Consider the following 19,120-nt stretch of genomic DNA (forward strand, 5'->3'; position numbering starts at 1 on the left):
GTGAGCTGTAGAAGAGTGACTGAGTTGCGCATCTGGCCCCCTCCAACGGGCCTAGCTCAGAGCTGGGGCAAACAGCAAAGCGACAGCTGGTCCAGCATGGCTCCATGTTTGACCCCCAGCACCATGTGTAGTCCCGGGCAGCCAGCAGCACTCCATACCCTGAAGACATGTATGCCATCCTGAACACCTGGTGGGAGGGAGTCCACCTCAGAGCCTAGGGTCTAGTTGTGCTTACATCAGGTTAGGGATGGTGTTGAAGTGTGTGAGGCTGGATTTCAGGGTCCACGACCCCCTCTTACCTTGACACCTCAACGACCCAAAAGGCCCAGAAAGCAGGGGGCCTGCTGACTGCCCATTTGCTCTGTCTCTGAGGTCCAAGCCCAGAGGTCCTGTCATCATAGAATGGCTCGGCTGGAGGCCATAAGTGTAATGACCTACATCTATCCTTATAGAACAGTATGTATGGCATCATCAGCCTGTTTGCTTGACTTGACCTTTGCCAATTGTACTTGCATTTCATATCACAGTTCTAGACTGAACATGCAAATATCTAAAAGATTTAAACTGGAAAAAGTCTGATTTACTCAGAGGAACTTTGCAAGCTGTTGTGTGCTGGAAATATGGTGTTGAGAAATGTTCTACTTAATTTATGAAATCCTGACTTTGATAGCCCCCGTGACTTTCCTCCTTGTGTCTGTTTATGATAAATGTTTTATGCATGAAAGCAAAAAATGTTGATCAGGGAAATTGTATAGAATTTGTCTCCATTATGCATGCTTATCATAATCAAGGCAAGATTATGCAGTAACAAAAAAGCAATGGTAATACAATAAATCTCCTTGATAAGACAAAACAATGAGGAGATGAAATGATGGTATGTGATAGGCACATCGTCTCTATTCTTTCTGTTTTCACCCTTAAATACACATACAGCTTTTATAAATATTCTTTAGCGTAATGCAAAAAGAAGAGAAGTATTAGGGAAATGATGGTGCTAAGATGTCAGTTTGTTTAATTATTGCTAGTTATCACAATTGCCTTCTCTTTGACTTATGCATGTATGTAATAAGAATGTTTCAGAGTGCCTCAGAGAAATGTGAAAGGTCAGATGTCAGTTTTAATATGACTAGAGCACCTCTAATGAAACACTGTTGCAATATGTGTTGAATACGAATGCATTAATTTCTTAAATGTCTTTCATATTTGCAGGCGCCTCAGCCTTTTTAACTGGGATAATTTGACAGCAGCCCCCTGCCTTCCTCTGACAGCTTTGAGAAGCTGGGGCTCAGCACCTGCGTCCACCCAAGCATTAAACCTCAGATCCTGAACTCTCCTCACAAATGAACTGTCAGATCATTACTGCGCGTGATGCAATATAATCTGTCTCAGAATTAGCATTTGGCCAAGTCCACACTGAGTTTTTTTTTCCTCCCATCTCTCTCTTCGTAAATCTATCCCCCTCAGAAGGTACTGGTTTGAATATGCATCTCTTCACATTTCCATGAGGGACCCACGGGAAGTACAGGCAGAGAGCAGCTTTCAGCATTAGCATGTCAGGAGGGAAGGGTCCTTTTTGTTCAGGGTCCCACTGCAGATGCTCTGCCTCACTTGTTCATTACAATTGCATTTCATCAGCTTGATGATGTCCACATGTCAATTGAGTGTGAGGATTTTGCACACAAAGGAGCCTCTGGGAGAAGGACTTCGCTGGCTAATCAGCTGATTATCATACCTCAAATGGGGCTGTACTGTTCTGTTACAAACGGCAGCCAGAGAGAACGAGGTGCAGGAGACAGACATACGATGGGTGAGTCCAGCTAGGAGGGCAGCAAGCAAAGCTGATTAAACATGCTCTCTTATGAACACAGATAGAGGAATGCAAAGTAAGCAAACAAAGCGCAACTCAAGCAGAAGAGAGCATTAGAATATTTATAGTTATATTTTTTCATTCTTATGACCTTAAAACCCTAAAGTGTAAATCTGAGTATGACTATGTTATCCTGACATTCATTTTGATGCCTCAGACATTGAAACGTTTGGTTTTAAAACTGCCTTTTTGACCTACAGCAGGAAGGAAGTGCATAAATCAAAGCAGGATGAATATGTACAAATGTAAGTCTGGCATCACAGGCACCTGGAGAGGGCATCACATGGGGATCACATAGTTCTTCTGGGGGACCTCTGTGCTTATGTGACTAATGAAGGAGAAATCTAGAGAGTTGTGACTGGGAAGTTGTGACTGTAACAATATCATTCCTATGGTGAGGCTGAGGCTATTTCTAAACCTGAAACCAAGCTTGAATCTCAGGGCCAGCTCTTGTTTCACTGATAATATTTAAAGAAGCATGTGAGTAAGTGCTTTTCTTTCTAGTCGAATTTTCTTACCAATACTTACACCGATCAGGCATAACACTATAACCAGCTACCTAATATTGTGTTGGTCCTTACCCATCGAGGCATGGACTCCACCAGATCCCTGAATGTGTGCTTTTGTATCTGGCACCAAGATGTTAGCAAAAGAATTTCCTTTTGCTAACATCTAATTTTTCTTATCAGTTGCTTTTGTTTGTCTTTTAAGTTGCGAGGTTGGGCCTCCATAGATAGACTTATTTGTTGCGCATGTCTTACAGATATAAATTGGATAAAGATCTGGGAAATTGGGAAGCCAAGTCACACCTCAAACATTGTTGTGCTCCTCAAGCAATTTCTGAACAATTTTGCTTCGTACCAGGGCAGCTGCTGCTGCTGAAAGAGGCCACAGCCATCAAGAAAAAAATGTTTCCCTAATGCCTTAAACCATACCTGTCACCGTACATGGTCTGTAAGAATGCTTGGGTAGGTGATACATATCAAAGTAACATCAATGTGGATGGCAGGATCTGAGGTTTCCCAGAAAAACAGTGCCCAAAGTATCACACTGCCTCCCCCAGGTTGCCAATTTTCCATAGTTCATCCTGGTACCAGGTATTCCTCAGGTAAGCGTATCCATGTGATGTAAAAGAAAATGTGATTCATCAGACAGGCCACCTTCTTCTATTGCTCTGTGGCCCAGTTCTGATGCTCAGATGCCCATTGTTGGCACTTTTGGCAGTTGACAGGGTCAGCATGGACACCCTTACTAGTCTGCACCCATGCAGCTCCATACACAACAAACTGCGAGCCAGCATGAACTTTTTAGACAATTTGAGCTACAGTAGCTCGTCTCTTGGATTGGACCACATGGTCCAGTCTCCACTCTAACCATCACAATCTGGGTTTTATCAAACTCGCTTAAATCCTTACACTTGCCCATTTTTCCTGCTCCCAACAGCTTTGAGGACAAAGTGGTCACTTGTTCCATGATATAACCCAACCACTAACAGGTGCCATGATGAAAAGATATATCAGTGTTACTCACTTTACCAGTCAGTGGTCATAATATTATGCCTGATTATAATAGTATTATAAAGTGTATTATAACTTTATAATAGTATTATAAGGTCATAATATTATGACTGATTGGTGTACAACAAAATGTCTTTAATAATAATACTACAGTCAAACTGCATTTGAATGTACTTAGTGTTGTGTATTTGGAGTACTAGTGTTTGTACTCTACTTGTAATCTGAATTCTATTAAGCAATCAATGAGCAAGCATTGGTTGCTTGTAAGTAAATAGTCTATGTGGAGAACTAGAGTGATTCTGGCTAATGATGTTAGCTTTTTAAAAATTGACTATTAGATTGAACAGGAAGTCTTAGAAAAGACTGCAAAAAATTTAAGATTCCATGGTATTTTCATACTTGTATTTAGTATTTTTGGCGTAATTTTATTTTATTGTTGTTTTATTCATATATTATCTATTACATATTCCCTGTATTTCTTTGTTCATAAATTGATGTCCTGTGGAATTTGTTCAGTGTTGATTACGGTGTTCAGTACATTAGGACAGCGGTCTCCAACCTTTCTTGCGCCACAGACCGGTTTATGCCCGACAATATTTTCATGGACCAGCCTTTAATGTGTCGTGGATAAATACAACAAAATAAAACTAGTACCAGTACCGAAAAAAAGAAGATTTATTCATAACACACATGAAAAGACCCAGGAAAACCGAGTTAACGATCAAAACGATAACAAAATAACGCTGAAAACTGATAAAAACCCTGAAAACCATACATTTCACACCTGAGCCTCAACTCTCGCGGCCCGGTACCAAACGACTCACGGACCGGTACCGGTCCGAGGCCGGGGGTTGGGGACCGCTGCATTAAGTATGTATAGCATAATCACAATCTGGTGGAGGAACAGCTTTCTAGATTTAAATTTGGGGCAAATGTTGTAAGGATTTTGGCTAATGTTTCTATACATGTACCTTTATGTTACAGTAATTAAAGTTATGTTTTGCAGCCATTCATTTAGATAGGGGTGTCAAAATAACTGCCTAGAAGTGGTACGAAGATTGCTGCTAAGTTTTGAGACATACTTCTGGAAGGATTTTGGTAAGCTTAATTTTCAACAACTATCTATGTATTTATTTAGTTATTTGCTGCATATTTGAGTATATATTCCTCTGCTTGCCTTGCTTTGTCTTCTGGGATTCATAGAGTATATGGTTTCCATTTCAATGACTTTAACAATTTTTTGGAGATTTTGTTTTGCTTACTTCATACTGAAATCACCCACACCAGTTTTGAAGCTATAATAGTCTCTTAGAATATAGTGAATTTCCTCCATTGAGCTGGGACTCAGTTGCAGTGAAGGTTTTCAAGTACCACATGGTCCTGTGAAGTAAAAGTAAAAGGAACTTTGACAGCAGTGAAGTATTGGCAGTGATTTACCCATTGCAGCTGACAGCTGAGTTTAAAAAAGAGAGCTTAGATTAGAAGCATATCTCTTCATTTGCCACTCAGTCTATATTCTACCCAATCATAAGCTCTTGGTAGTTGGGAACGGCAAAAGAGTTTTAATATCTGGGTCAGACCCAGACCACTAGTAAGCCCAAAACACCTCGGGATTCCTCCAGAGGATTAACTTTGAGTAATACTTTCATGGTCAGTTGCTATTTTAAACAAACATCTCAACAATTCGTCATCCATCCATTCTCTTCCGCTTATTCAATTTTGAATGGTAGGGGGGCTGAAGAGTACAACAATTCTTTAGTCAACTTTAGTCACCCTCTTTACTAAATGAGAGGTAGTGATTTGGATCATCTCTTTGTCTCCAGTGGCCTCTCGGTCTGCTGACACGATCAGCTCACATTAACCTTTTTTCTCTAAGTTACCTTTACATTCTATCATGTGGTAACTAGTGGTAATACATAAAATATATTTATATTGAGTATTATTGGTGTAGATTGAAAAATGCATTTTTTTTTCATTCAAGATTGAATTAAGTCAAGCAGTACCAGTGTCATTGTGCTAAGAATATCTCACTTCATCTGTTTCTGTTGAATAGTTATGCTGTTCTTTGAGTTTTATGGTGTGCCTTACAATCCATGGACATTCTACTAATTCCATGAGCTTGGTGGGAATGTGTTTTTGTTATCAGCTTCTTTTGTTTGAATAGAGATCATCAGCCACACATAGTAGAAGTGAAGTCACAAGTGACCTGAAAGCCCAATTATAAAGTCTGCAATCTGCATTGTTCTTGGAGCGAAAAACAATCAATGTGCTGAAGGCATATCCCCATCAGAAGACCTAATGATGTCTTTCTGGACCACAGCCTTGCACACTGCATAGTAATCTTCTGCTAATTAGGTTTATAATGCCTAGGCAGGCCTCCGCATCAGCACAATTCCAGGGAGGACAGTGAAGTTATTTATTTATCTAACTGTGGCTCATTGTTATAATTAAAGCAAAATTATTTAGATAGGAAAAGGGCTTATTGGAATTAGCGATGCACTTTGCAAATGCATAGACTTCAACTGTGTTTTCAATCATAAAGTCACATTAATTCAGATTGATTGTCTATTAGTCATGCAAATCCACAGAAAGATATCCTCTTACAAAACCTTGCTCTTAAAGTGACACTCTTAAATAGAGTATCATTGAAGTTAAGAAGCTGGAGCTACTGGAGAGATCTATCAGTTAATCTCGAAATATAACACTCAAGCACTTGAGATCAGTTTCTCCATGAGGCTTGATACAAACAGATCAATAAGTCAGATTCATTATTTTAGTCATGAAATCATAGTGATTAAGTGGCATACATTTTGGGTCACAATAGGTTCTCATCAAGAACAGCAGCACTTGCAAACTATGACTTCATGTTCCTTGTTAAATTCCATATCACTGAAGTGTTAGGGCTTATTTTCTTTGTGTTTGATTGTCAAACTGCATCATTGGCTTATGGCTTATGCTAACAGGTCTCCAGAGAACCCTTTTATACTAACATTGTTTGAAATAAAATAAACGTAGCATGTCTTGATTGAGCGATTTATGCAATGTGTAAATGCAAACAAAGCTTGTCATCGCCTCTGTAGATATACTTTAAAACTTTACTATACAAAAAAAAAGATAAATAAACAAGATCCAGAAATGCCTTCTCTGGATATGAGCTCATTTTAGATCAACTGAGGTGTGCAAATTGTCAAAAATTGAAAATAGGAGAGGGACCTTCTGGCTTGCTATCAGCACACAGTTCAAAATCCAGCATGCGTGATAATGTAGGGGAGTGTTAGTGCACACGGTATGAGTAATTTATAAATCTGTGAAGGTAACTTTAATGCCAAATGATATTTCCACATTTTGGAGCAACTCTGGTGCCTTTCCAGATGATGCTAGTTTAGCTAAGCAAATCGAGACCACATTCTGCACTCTTAACATCAGCATGGCTCAATAACAAAAGAGTCTGGTTGCTCCACTGTCCTTCCAGCAGTTCAGATATGTCAACTATTTTTAAATACTTAGAATTAAAATGACGAACACAATAAGGCCTTGAAATGTTGAGCAGCTGAGATCCTTTCAGCCGATCGAGTTAGTTCTTGAATGCTTATGGATGCTTTTAAAATTATAGGTGATGAAATACAGAGGTAGACCTACTCTTATCAGTTTTTGATGTCACATCCAAAATAACCATATATTTTTCAATGTTTTATACTTTGTCTTTATATCATTTTCAGTTAGATATGCCAATCATGTTTCACAAAGTGTCTTAATGTGTTTTGAAACAAGGTTGTAACTGCCAAATGTCTTGTAGATTGTTAAAAACATTGATGAAAAACTTTTAAAAACTCCCCTTGGATCTTTTCTTTTAAAACCATCAAACCATTTTATCTTGAATTTAATCAGTGTAAAATACTGCTAATTATTTTTCTCAAGAAAGTCTAAACTTTCTTTTTATTGCTCAGAACTTACCTTCGGCCTTTGTCTTTTCTTTGAGAGGTTAGTAACTGTCCACCTTTTTTTTCTGGCAGACTGTTAACTGACAAGCTTCGAGCATTTGGCAAGATGTTATCCAGCAGCAGAGCTCATCTACAGCTCTGACAGCCCAAAGCACCTGCCAAAGGATCTCCTTACCTTTGCTATCTGCTGTGAGTGAGCAATGCTCAATGCTGAGGGAACTATTTCAGGCTCCCTCATGTTGGAATTTTTCAGCTTGTTCCTGTGTTTCCTTTCTCTTTGATTAGACCGAGGAAGCCAAGAAGATAGTTTCATGGATAATGAGACACTGGACAGAGGTTTTATTTGTTTCCCAAGCTAAGGTCTCCATTGGTGTGTTGGCAGATGTGCTGAGTCTAGAATGACAAAAAGCTGCAGTTTGGTTGCTTTGCTAATAATTAAATGGAGATAGATAAAATATATAACAAGAATTTCTTTTTATTATGGGGAACAAACATAAGACAAAGACTTACCCCTGAACTGCTAGGTGCCAGTTTTATCCTCAAGAGATCCTCTTTTTTTTTGACTGATGCAATCTGGACACAGCTGAGGAGGTAGATGAGAAGAATTTAATTTGCTCTTCTTTGTGCTTCAGTGCCTACAAACTTAAGGTCTTATGTCTAATGCAGTCGTGACCATGATAGATAAGCCTGCATAAGTCTACAAAGCCAGCTTCAATGCATCAGAGATTAGCACATCGTCTCTGTCTGTATCTTCGGCAGCAGTGGAGATGACCCTGGCCTTGGTGACAGGACAGCTGGACATAAAAGTCTCCAAGAACCCAGGCAGTTCTTCATAAGAGCATGCGCCATAATTAGAGCCATAATGGCATCTGAATGCAGTGCAGGTTAATGAAACTCTGTCTCTGCGAGGGAACAAGGGGCTTTTGGGTAAAGAAAACAGCAGGGTTCTGCCAGGAGCCCGATGATAGCAATTTGCAGAGTGAGTTATGTCCTATAACCTAGAAGCAGCCAGTACTTTGAGCATGTTTTGTTCTTAAATGGGGTATAGTTTTCCATTTCCCACCCATTAATATGCATAGAACAGCTAATGAGGCTGAACCAACTAAGATAATAAGATTCTGAGGCTGCAGCACCACTGACTGCATTAATGGTGTATGACTTTGTGGTGAGGCATTTGTCTCAGATGCCTTTAGACATAAGCACAAAACGGAAACCTAAAGAAACAGTATTGAGTGATGAATACAGTGAATATTTGATCTGCATTTTGCAGTTATTGCCCTGCTGGCATGCTCCAGACAAAAAAGGAGTTTTATCAATTAAGATGATCTTTTAATGAGTATTAAAGGACTCATTTAATTAGTTCTCTTTTTTTTTTACATTTTAATTTGTCCCTGCTCATTATTTGTGCAAACTGCAATCACACATTTAAGTTATGTTCCTATATGTATATCATTGAATTTGAAATTATAGGCCTTGTAAGTATTTTGTATCTTTAACCTTTAAAATCCTGTCTTTTTTTTTTTTAACCTGGTCGTAAAAGGTATGTAGGTTTTACCACCTTGAAGACATGTCTTTACTTTCATATGTCACTGATTGACCTCATCAGTGTCAATGCACTCCTATTGTAGAAATGGAGGGGAAAAAAGTATTGATCTCCTCAGATCCAACACCTTGTAGTTGAACCGGCAATGAGAAAGCGACTGTGGAGGTTGTCTGGAGGTGTATTGGCAGACTGTGGGATACTATTAAACATAACTATAAATATAAAAGAAGTGCAACGTCCTCTAGGAGGGAAAACCTATGATTTTTGCCCTCTTCCTGTCAGCAGTTTTCTGCAGCCGTGTATTAGCGTTGTCTCCTCTCGGTAAATAATGTGTCCTCATTCAGTCACAGTGAAGAGAAAGAGCATTTGACTACAATGGGCTATTATTGGCTATAATAGGGATGAAGCAGACTCTCAGGAGAGACTGGGAGTCTTGTGAACTGGAAATGTCTGCTGTTCATCACAGCATTTTACAGCCAACGTTTTCTCTGCAAGAGCAGCATCACTGCCCCAGGATAGCTTACACTGATGCCTCACTTCATTTACACAGTGCAGTTTTGCTTCTGCTTGAACAGAAACTGCTGTTAGATGTTGGAAAAACTAGACAACTAGACCATTTGACCAACTCCCTGTATAGATCCATATATAATGCTGGAAAGAAATCCCTCTCCCTCCCCCCCAAATTTGAGCCATCCATCTTTGTGAATGAGGATCCCCATCACTCTCTTACGCAGACTGGACCTTCCTCTTCTTCTCATACAACTTAACCCAAGAGCTGTCTTCTTCTCTTCTCATCTCTGTTTTTCTTCTACGGTGTACCACCCAGTAAGGTAGCCTCACTCACTTTATCAACTCCTGTTTCCTTTCTTTCATGCTGTACGTTTAGCAGCCTTAATACAGCCGTGACCATAACAGGACTCACTATTGCGCCCTCTTTAGCTATGTCTCATCCCTCCCTGCCTTTGAAGCCCCCAACCTCCCCCCTTTTCAGAACCCTCTCCTTGTTTTTTCTCCCTCCCCCCATACTGACCCACCTCTCTCCACCCCCTTAGCTGGACCCCTCTCTCTGGTGCGGGGCCTGGCTGTCAGGCCCTCTCCTGTGAGTGCGGCTGCTGTGATTTCCTCTGGGCCATCAGGTGGGCTGCTGCTAACTAGCCAAGCCTGAGACAGGGTGACCTCAAGCCTCAACATGATGGGTCTGAATCAACAATGTGTTCGCCTAAACAGGGAGGGAGAGACCAAACAACTTAGAGGGCTGCCTGCCAGCAAGTAAACCAACAACGCTGCATCTCAAACTTGTCTACCTATGGACATTTTTTTAGTGCAAGTAAGCATTTAATTCTTTTCCCTAAGAGCGCCTATTAGATCTAACTTATGTCGTTTTAATCTATACTAAACTGTTTTCACTTGGGTGTGTTTGCTGCAGTGGCTGTCGCAGTGGTGCCTCGCAGTAGGTGTATTGTAAATCAACTGGGTGCTGCGTGAACTGTCATTATAGTGATCATTAACACTCGTGATATCATCAGCGCATGGCAGATACTTAATTATCAGATCCCCTCTTCTGTTTCAGAGGCCCTGGTGTATTTTTCTTTTTCAGAACAATTTCTGATGTCTGCAAAATCCATATAAGCCTGTCTGATTAGAACAAGCTCAGTTTAATGAGTTTCTCCTGTGCCACTGTTTCAGATGGATCTCATTAAGGGTAATCATACTGTAGTATGAGTTCTAAGGAGGACTTTATACACAAGCCAAGGCTATCTAAATTGATTTCCCTTCTCAGTATTGAGTATTTAACAGGTGTGATTCTGTTGGTCATAAGAAAAATGTCATTCTACTAATCAGATATAAAGAGTGATCAAGTAAATGTTTCTGTCAAACTCCACTGTGGTGTGACTGCAGAGCATTTGCCAGCATTTAGGTAATAATCAAATTTAATGATGGCATTACTGAATAGCTGAGGCTTGCTGCAGTCGCTCTTTTCTCTCCTGGGTCCTCTTCTGCTCCTCAAAATGTTTCAAAGTTTTTCTTTTCCACAATTCCCTGGAGCTAGCCTCCCATCATATCTGAAATGCGCTTACAGCAGTGGCCGTCTTTTGCTTGAGAGCTCTTTGCCTTATGCTTCCATCAGAGGAGACTGAGTCTCACAGATGCACTGCTTAACAATGCCATCCCCTGCTCCCATCAGAGGGGGGAAGGTTGCGGAGCTGCGCCCCGCAGAATAAGGGGGGCAGGTCCCCTGTGATTGGCGAGAGCTGAACATCGATGCCAGCTTCCATCTGTCATGATAGCCTATCTCTGAACCTTCAATCTGTCAAAAGCTTGCTGCCTAGCTGAAGGCTCCAGGAGATTTGGCGTGCTAAACAGATTTGACAACAGGCATTATCACTGTGAGGGGCCCGGCGAAAAACGCCATCAACGTGTTAATTGTGGCTGGAAATGTAAACTGTCACTTCTCATCTCATTTAACACTACCTTTGCCAGTTTTTTTCTCACCTCCTTTTCCCTTATGTTAGCAAACATATGGAAATATTTAGGCAGACGCTTTAATCCTTGAACTATATCAGCTTTAGGATATTGACTTGTCCTCCTCACCTACAGGCGGTGAGACCTAGAACCACATGCTCTGTTGTCCTTGGTGAAGAAGACCGTTCGCTCTGTGCTCAAAGAAATGCAGTCTGAATACAGCTGTGTTATTTAACTAAGTACAAGAATCTCTTGCAGTTTCTGAAAGATAGAAGCAAAGCTACATTTTAGCCAGTTAGGTTTTAGCTGAACCAAATCTTACCTCAGCCCATTTTCCCCTGTTAGCATCTAGAATGTACATATTTGAAGAGCTAGAGGTTAAGAAAGGAATGGGTTTATTTTTCGGATCACTGGGCCCAAACAGTAGTAAAGATTTGGTGTATGTATTATGGTGCTTACATCATTATCTTGCAAAATATTAAGTAAAATAGCATTTTAGAGTGAGTAATGTGTCAATTAGTTGATTATCCAAGTGACAGAAAAATTATCTGCTACTATTATGATAATCAGTAAGTAACTTTCAAAGTAAAAAATGTCAGCAGCTTTTCATTTGTGAGGATTTGCTTCTTTTCTTGTCTAATGGGTCACTAAATTTAATATCTGGGACTGTTCAAACATGGCAGTTACATGAGTGTGCCTTGGGGCTTCGGGATACTGCTACAGACCATTTATTATTGTTTTCAAGAACACATCAAATTAATAATTAGTCTGGAAAATAATTGCTGACTGATTGACCATGTAATACTCTTTCTTAGATTTTGATCTGTACTTCTTTGAAAATAAGGTTTATTGTCTTTAATAAAAACCTTAAATCTAATTTCTCATCAACATTTTGTTGCTGTCTTTCTTACTATTTCCCTCTTTCTGGTACATCTCAGAATGTCAAGCCTGTTCCTATTATCTCTAATTGATTATCCTCTATCAAAGCACCTAATTATTTGTCAGTTGTAGCGATCAGCCCTATTATTTGTGGGCTTTCCCCTGACAGGCCTTTAATGGTGATGGTTGGTTTAACCCCCAGGCCTTGCTAATAGGATTTAGCAGCAGGTGACTGGTAACACAGACACACACACCCCTCTAACCCCTTCACCCCTAGGAATATCAGACCCTCCCACTGCCTGTTCACTGAAAAGGCATACAAACACTGCACTAATACAGCCTTGTCATTCCCTCTGAGCTGAATGTATCTGTATGTAGCAAGGCAGGACTGTAGTGTCACGCCTGGTTCTCCCCCTTTGTTTTGATGCTGCATAGTCACACCGTAAAAAAAAAAATCCTAAAAAAACAGTAATATTCCGGCAGCTGGGGCGCCAAAATAATACCATAAAATAACAGAAAATAACTTTCCCATGAAAATACGATTATTTTCAGTAATGACAATACAGTTTGTTGCCCTAATCTTACATCGGATTTTGCCTTTTTCAAGTGCTTTTAAACATTAAATTAGGAACAATTTAATGTGATTAAACAATGAAATTACCTATAAAAAAAGGTCAATGAATGCGGCAATATGAATAATAATACTTAAATGTACAGAAATACCAAGTTAACAGTTGGTTTAAATAATAATGGTTTGCATGCATATAGCACTTTATGAGACCCTCAGAGCGCTTTACAATTCCACTTTGTAATTCCCCTCTGCCCATCACCAGTAGGTGGTAGGTGAAGTGTCTTACCCAAGGACACAACAACCGAGAGTGTCCGAGCCAGGGCTCGAACCGGCAACCTTCGGATTACAAGGCAAACTGCCAACTCTTTGCGCCACAACCGCCCTGAATAACAATAATAGTTCAAGTTCAATCTTTCAAATAACGGACAAATATTTGTGACTGTATTTTAACGATCTAAATATGCATATGTACAGACAGATACATTTAAAAAACACAAAAATTATGTTTTATTACATTTACAGTGATTTTACATTAATTTACATTTGAAATGTAAAATCACAGTCTATTTATGTAAATTTAATGATATTCTAGAAGAACAGTAGAAAACTGTAAAATAGACAGTAAAATACTTTTATATCACGATTTTTTTTTACAGTGCAGGATTCATGCAGCAACGCATACGTATGCAAAATGCCAATGCAAATAAAGCCGAAGCAGACACGGCGCCATCTTGGAGGTGACAGACGACGGCTAGACGGAGAGGCCACGGCCTCTATGTGCTGGTCGTTTCCTGACGGTGATGTCCTTACAAGCCGCACTGTTTGCAGTGTCATACAGTGTAGATTTGAATGTTTATTAAATATAATTTCTGGACATTTGCAGCAAGAGAGCATAGATTTAGTGTTGCAAAAATATTACTGTGATGATGTAAGGAATGATTTAGTATTATTGACAGTTTATTAGGATGATTTACCTGTAAACTGCTCCTTTATCCCAGTGAGGCCTTTCTGTGACTATAATGTCTCTGCCAGTCAAGCACAGAGCTGCTAACTCAGACAGTCGTTCCTTCAGCTTTTGTCACTTTATTTGGTGTCCATCCATCCACTCATGGCAAACAGCAGCAAAGGCCATTCATTTATACTGATTGGAAGGAAGAGCGTAGGAAGCCTGGGAGGTGATGGTGTTGCCCAAGGAGGGGGGGTACTGTGAGGAGAACAGGACAATGAGGAGCAGGGAGGGGATGGGTTTGTTATCCTGGTAATTAAGGACAGAGTGGCTTCCATGCCTGGTGTGCGGACAGGATGTGGCAAATTACTAGAATCTTTGTGAGGAAAAGCTGCTCCCTCTCTACTCTGTCCATTCTCAGGGGACCTCATCATCTTCTCTAACAGTCAGGATGGGATTTTGTACCCTCTATTCCCTCACCATCTCCTTCTCTTTCTGTCTCTCCGTTCATTTCCTTTCACTTCTCTCTGTCAGCTTCCTCCTGAAGTGCAAGTCAAAGTCTGAAGTAACATTGCGGGTTTAGAATTGTAGATTAGTATGCCGACTTCTTGGTAATGAAAACTTCTGGCAATTATTCATGTTTATCTTTTTCGGTATTTACATGCTGAGGAAGAGCTAGGCAATTTTTCTAACATCTTGAGACAGATTTTGATAATTAACTGTGTGTGTTTCACAATGCAATTCCCCTGACATGCAGAGAAGGATAGAGAAATAGACAAACCATAAACAGTACTTTATGTTCTGTTCCCTCTGTGAAACTCTGCGTGCGTGTCTCTCACTGACACTGCTGTTACTTTGATATCATATATTAGGGAAAAGAGGATATTATTTCTTCGTTTCTCTTGGCATTTTGCATTGGGATCCTCGGGCTGTGGTGCTCAGGTGGGGTTAGAGAAAACAGTGGCCCTCACAACGACAGGATACGCTAGCAGCAGCATGGCAAGACAGCAAGAGAACACTCTGGGGTTTAAAAGTACCCAAAGCATCCTGGGTAATTAGCCATTACAGTGCTGTCACAGAGGGTTCTGCAGTCAATACAGAGATAATTTGGGCAATGGTGAATGACAGTGCTGTCCAGGCTTTTGGGATGATCAAGGACAGATCCAGCTGCACCAGGCATCTGTCAGGCCCATGAATCACTCCTCCAGCCAGCAGCTGGGTGAGTGGAGCAGAGAGAATCGCTGGAGAAGCATGTGCAGACACACAAATAAACATGTTCCCCCTCTCTCCCCTCGCCACACCGGGAAATGGCTATTAAAGGTCTGCCGTTACAGAGCACCGAGTGGAAAAGGCTTGTTACCTTCAGTGGCAAATGAATGACATTGGGAATAAGGTGAGGAATAAAAGTCAGACCAAGGGGACATTTTTCACAGTTATTTCAGCTGTGTAGCTAAATCCAGGGAATGCAGTTAGGATGCATTTTTTCATGTTATAGTGATATAAGTAATACGTTTTACACAAAATAACAACAACCCTTTATGTTATTACAAAGGAAATCTGGAAACTATACCTTGTTCTCTCCATTGCTCATTGGTAGTTGAAGACTGTTTGCTGTATTCAGGTTGCAGATTCGAGATATTATGTAAAGTGTCGACCAAATCCATAGTAAAGCACATAAATTCTTCCCCGTTTTTCCTGTAATCCCCACCAAAACAGGGAAGAATATAAAAGGGACTGAGCAGCATGACAGATCAGGGCTTGTGTAGCAAAGTATACACATCACTATCTAAAGCCCAAACCTGCCACGATTGAACAAAGTATTTCAGGTAGCATCAGTTGCTAGTTATTAATATTTTTCATGTTTACTTCAAACGGTTTCTTTTAGCATACCTGCTGTCATTAGGTTGTGCAAATTACAGGTGCATTTTAATATATTTTAACCCTCTGCAAAAGATTTTGCAGGAGATTCAGTATGATGATACTTGATGGACCATACTGGTGTGAGTTTTACATACAGTATCAGTGCTCATGCAGTAGCTTATAAGAGTTTATTCTTAGACAGTGACACAACCTTTGTTGGCTTGATCAGATCACAATAACCAAACTTTCATATTTATTTATTAAAACTCTTTGCTTCAATTTAAGATTTTATACACCAGTGTTTGATGTATATTGGTGTGTTGTACATAATAGTAGAACATAATTATATTTTGATTATGAAGCTGAGCCTCAACCATTTCAGCACAACAAATATGCATGTATGCAAAAGTTTAGGAAGATCGTATTGATGGCATTTATGGGTCTCTGAAATATCATTCCAAAATATGTAATATAATATTCAATGTCAGTCTGAGATAAATGATCATATACAAGCTCTACTAAATGAAAAGTTTGGTAACATAAACATTTTCGTGAATTGAGGTCATTTCAGAAACTCAACAGCAGAGTGATGCTTTTGCTGCAGTCTTTAATATGCCTGGAAATTCTTCTCTCTTTTGCTAATGATTATGCAGATGCTCACAATCTGTAACACAACACTAGTTTATTAACAGTCATTTTAAATTTCAGAGTAGTATTTTAGTATACTAACTTTTTAGAAACCTTTTCAAGGGTTTGGATTTCATCATTTCAGTTGTTGTTTTATTCCACAGACAAGTTACGACCCAAAGTTGAACCCAAAGTAAGGTGTTATAATAGACGCTATTTTCTCTAATGTGAAAACAGCTATTTTTAGGATTAGCTCATATGCTGTATATAGATGCACAAGGTTGGCTTGTGTGTGAGATATAGGTCCTATCTCTGTGCACCCTATTTAATCATAACTGTGGAGACTCTGCCCTGGGACTGGAGCTTTTTCTTATCATACTTTAATCAATATCTTTCTCGCTATGTTAACACAAAGCAGTCCTCTCAACACTGTGGAGCTGCAGTGTCCTTATTTTGTAGTTGATGAGTCTATGGAAATGCATGTGTATATTAAGCATGATTCTGCGACCTGTGCCTATGCTGAAGCACTTAATTTGTTTAATAACACTCAGAGTACAATGAGCTAGTTTTGAGAGTGCATTTAAAAGGCAGACATTTCTGTATTCATCTTGTTAATACACAGATTGTCTCTGTTTTAATTTCAGATGATTTTTAGAGCACATCCTGTAAAAGCACAAGAATAAAAGCAGCGTATTATGGAAAAGGGAAGCTGATTTCGAGTAAGTCACCTTTCTTCAGCGTTATCACTCCAATTCATCTAAGAATGGAATTAACTTCATGATAGGCAGTGAAAGTACCTATTCATCTTTGATACAATGAATTCAAAGATGCACAGCACTGACAGTCAATTAAAAATGAAAGATAATCCACCCCTCCCTCGCAGAGGAATATTCAGTTTGGCATATGCACTATAAATACCTGCCATCATTTTACATCAGTTTGCTATTTATCTGTTTTTTTTATTTTTTTTCAAAGTGGATGAGCACACATCTGAATGTTTACCTGCTTTTCAGCAGGGCTAGTAGCTTCTTGGTGACTGCTGTATTACCACATTTTAGTGTTCCCACGGGATCCATTACCATATATGTGTCTATAAAGGGAATTTGCAGAGAGCAAAGTGAACATGTTATGTCGGTCATTTGCTGCGCAAGGATATTTTCCTACAAACTGCATTTTAAATGCTATGTTTCTCCCCATTACTCTACACCGAGAAACATTTAAATGCCCTTTAATTAGTGTGTCCTTCCTGCTATCGATAGGCCACTAGTAATCACTCAGAGGACTAATGACTCCTAATTGAATTGCTTTAAAGAGGAACACAATTGGTCCTGTCATCAGTACCCAGACAGCAAGATTTGGGAGCAAACCCAAAACGGGGGTCATTTTGTTAAGCATCGCGCTAATCGAAGTTACATATTTTCACAGTGGCAGAGAAAAGCCTGGTGCTACTGTGGTGATGTCAGATCATGTTCTCTCAATAGAGCCTGGGGAAGGAGGGACTGGGGGAGGGGAGTGACTTGTGGATCATCAAAATTTCAGTAGATATTGATTTGATCTTTTCATATTGTCAAGGAGAAATCTAATCATAATAGAGCAACATATGATATCTCCCTCAAACACCTTTTAACAAGCTATTGCAGCTTATTATCCAGTTTGCCTGCACCAAACCCTCATATCATATTACGAGCACTGCAGTACCTGCGAGGATGTCCTTTTCATCCGCATGTCCTGAAATTCAAGCGCTGCAAAACTTTCATCCTGTACTTACATTTCATAACAAGACTAATGGCTTTGCAAAATAACTAAGACTGGGCAGGTGTGCCAAAAAAAAGGATGAAAAGCAGCCTTGTATTTGTCCAGGAGGTCAAAGCAGAAATTATGCTAAATATATTCACAGGTAGTTATAAAGATAGTTAAAGTGCCTACATTCTGACATTTTTCTAAAACAGAGGTAAGGGCTGCACCTTAAGTTAAACAGAGCCTGGTTGTAATGAAATGAAAAGTTGTAATAAAAAGGATGACTATGACGAGCAATTTTATATAGATACACCGTACAGTGATTTTATATAGAACTTAATGATCCTATATCCTGTAGAGTGTCATTGGCATTGCAGAAACTTTCTGTCCTAATTATCCATTTCAGCCTGCCTGTTTCACATCTCCGCAGTCCCTCATTATCCCCACATCCACCTCACAGTCTGCTCAGTGTTACATTAGTAAAATAGAGCCTTTGATTTGTCCTCAACAGCGCAGACGTTTGAAAAACAGAAGAGCGAATGAGAGCGAGAAAGTAAAACAAAGAAGGAGAAGAGTAAAGTCCTCTATATTAGCCTGGAAGTGGCCTTGAGTGTTGAATATATTGACCGTGTCACCCTCCAGTTTTGGGGGGAGAAACTAAATTCAAGGCCACACCAGGGATTTGATGCATCACAGACATAATAGAGGATATTTTGGTTTGCTCTCTGAAGTATGAGAAACATTTTTTCCCTCCCACCCGATGTAGGGAGTGTGAATTGCTGGAAGGCATTTGTAAAACAAAATACTTTACTTGACTGTGGAAACAATGAGTGCCCACACCCCCTGCGGTTGTAATGATGCAGTGAAAACCAATTCAACGGTTCTTAAAACAAAACCGCCTTTATTCAGAGAGCCTGGCGCACGCCTTATTCAGATGTTATGTTGAACACATTAACCTGTGTTTCTGAAACCAAGTTGTGCTGCACTGAAATATCCCTGGGCTTCATTTGCACTACATTAATAGTATTGGACTGACTTGCTATGACATTACGTTGGAGTTATTAAAGCACTGCCTGTACCTTACTGGCCATATTTCAGCACAAAATGACAGCAATAAGAATCTGATCATGTTGGGTCACTCTGTTTGAAAGCAGACCCTGCCTCTGTTT

At 39.8% G+C, this 19,120-nt stretch overlaps 1 long non-coding RNA gene across 1 annotated transcript in view; it reads left to right on the forward strand.

Annotated features, from left to right (window-relative positions):
• Positions 1–16,933, forward strand: part of LOC148098270 (uncharacterized) — a 54,440-nt gene extending 37,507 nt beyond the window's left edge. Inside the window, exon 3 of the long non-coding RNA XR_015716625.1 lies at positions 16,859–16,933. This is a non-coding gene — a long non-coding RNA (uncharacterized LOC148098270). The remainder of the gene's footprint in view (positions 1–16,858) is intronic.
• Positions 16,934–19,120: the final 2,187 nt, after the last annotated feature.

The sequence above is a fragment of the Neolamprologus brichardi genome, chromosome 16 (genome assembly GCF_056152115.1).
Source record: "Neolamprologus brichardi isolate AB-2024 chromosome 16, ASM5615211v1, whole genome shotgun sequence".
Taxonomy (NCBI): Eukaryota; Metazoa; Chordata; class Actinopteri; order Cichliformes; family Cichlidae; genus Neolamprologus; species Neolamprologus brichardi.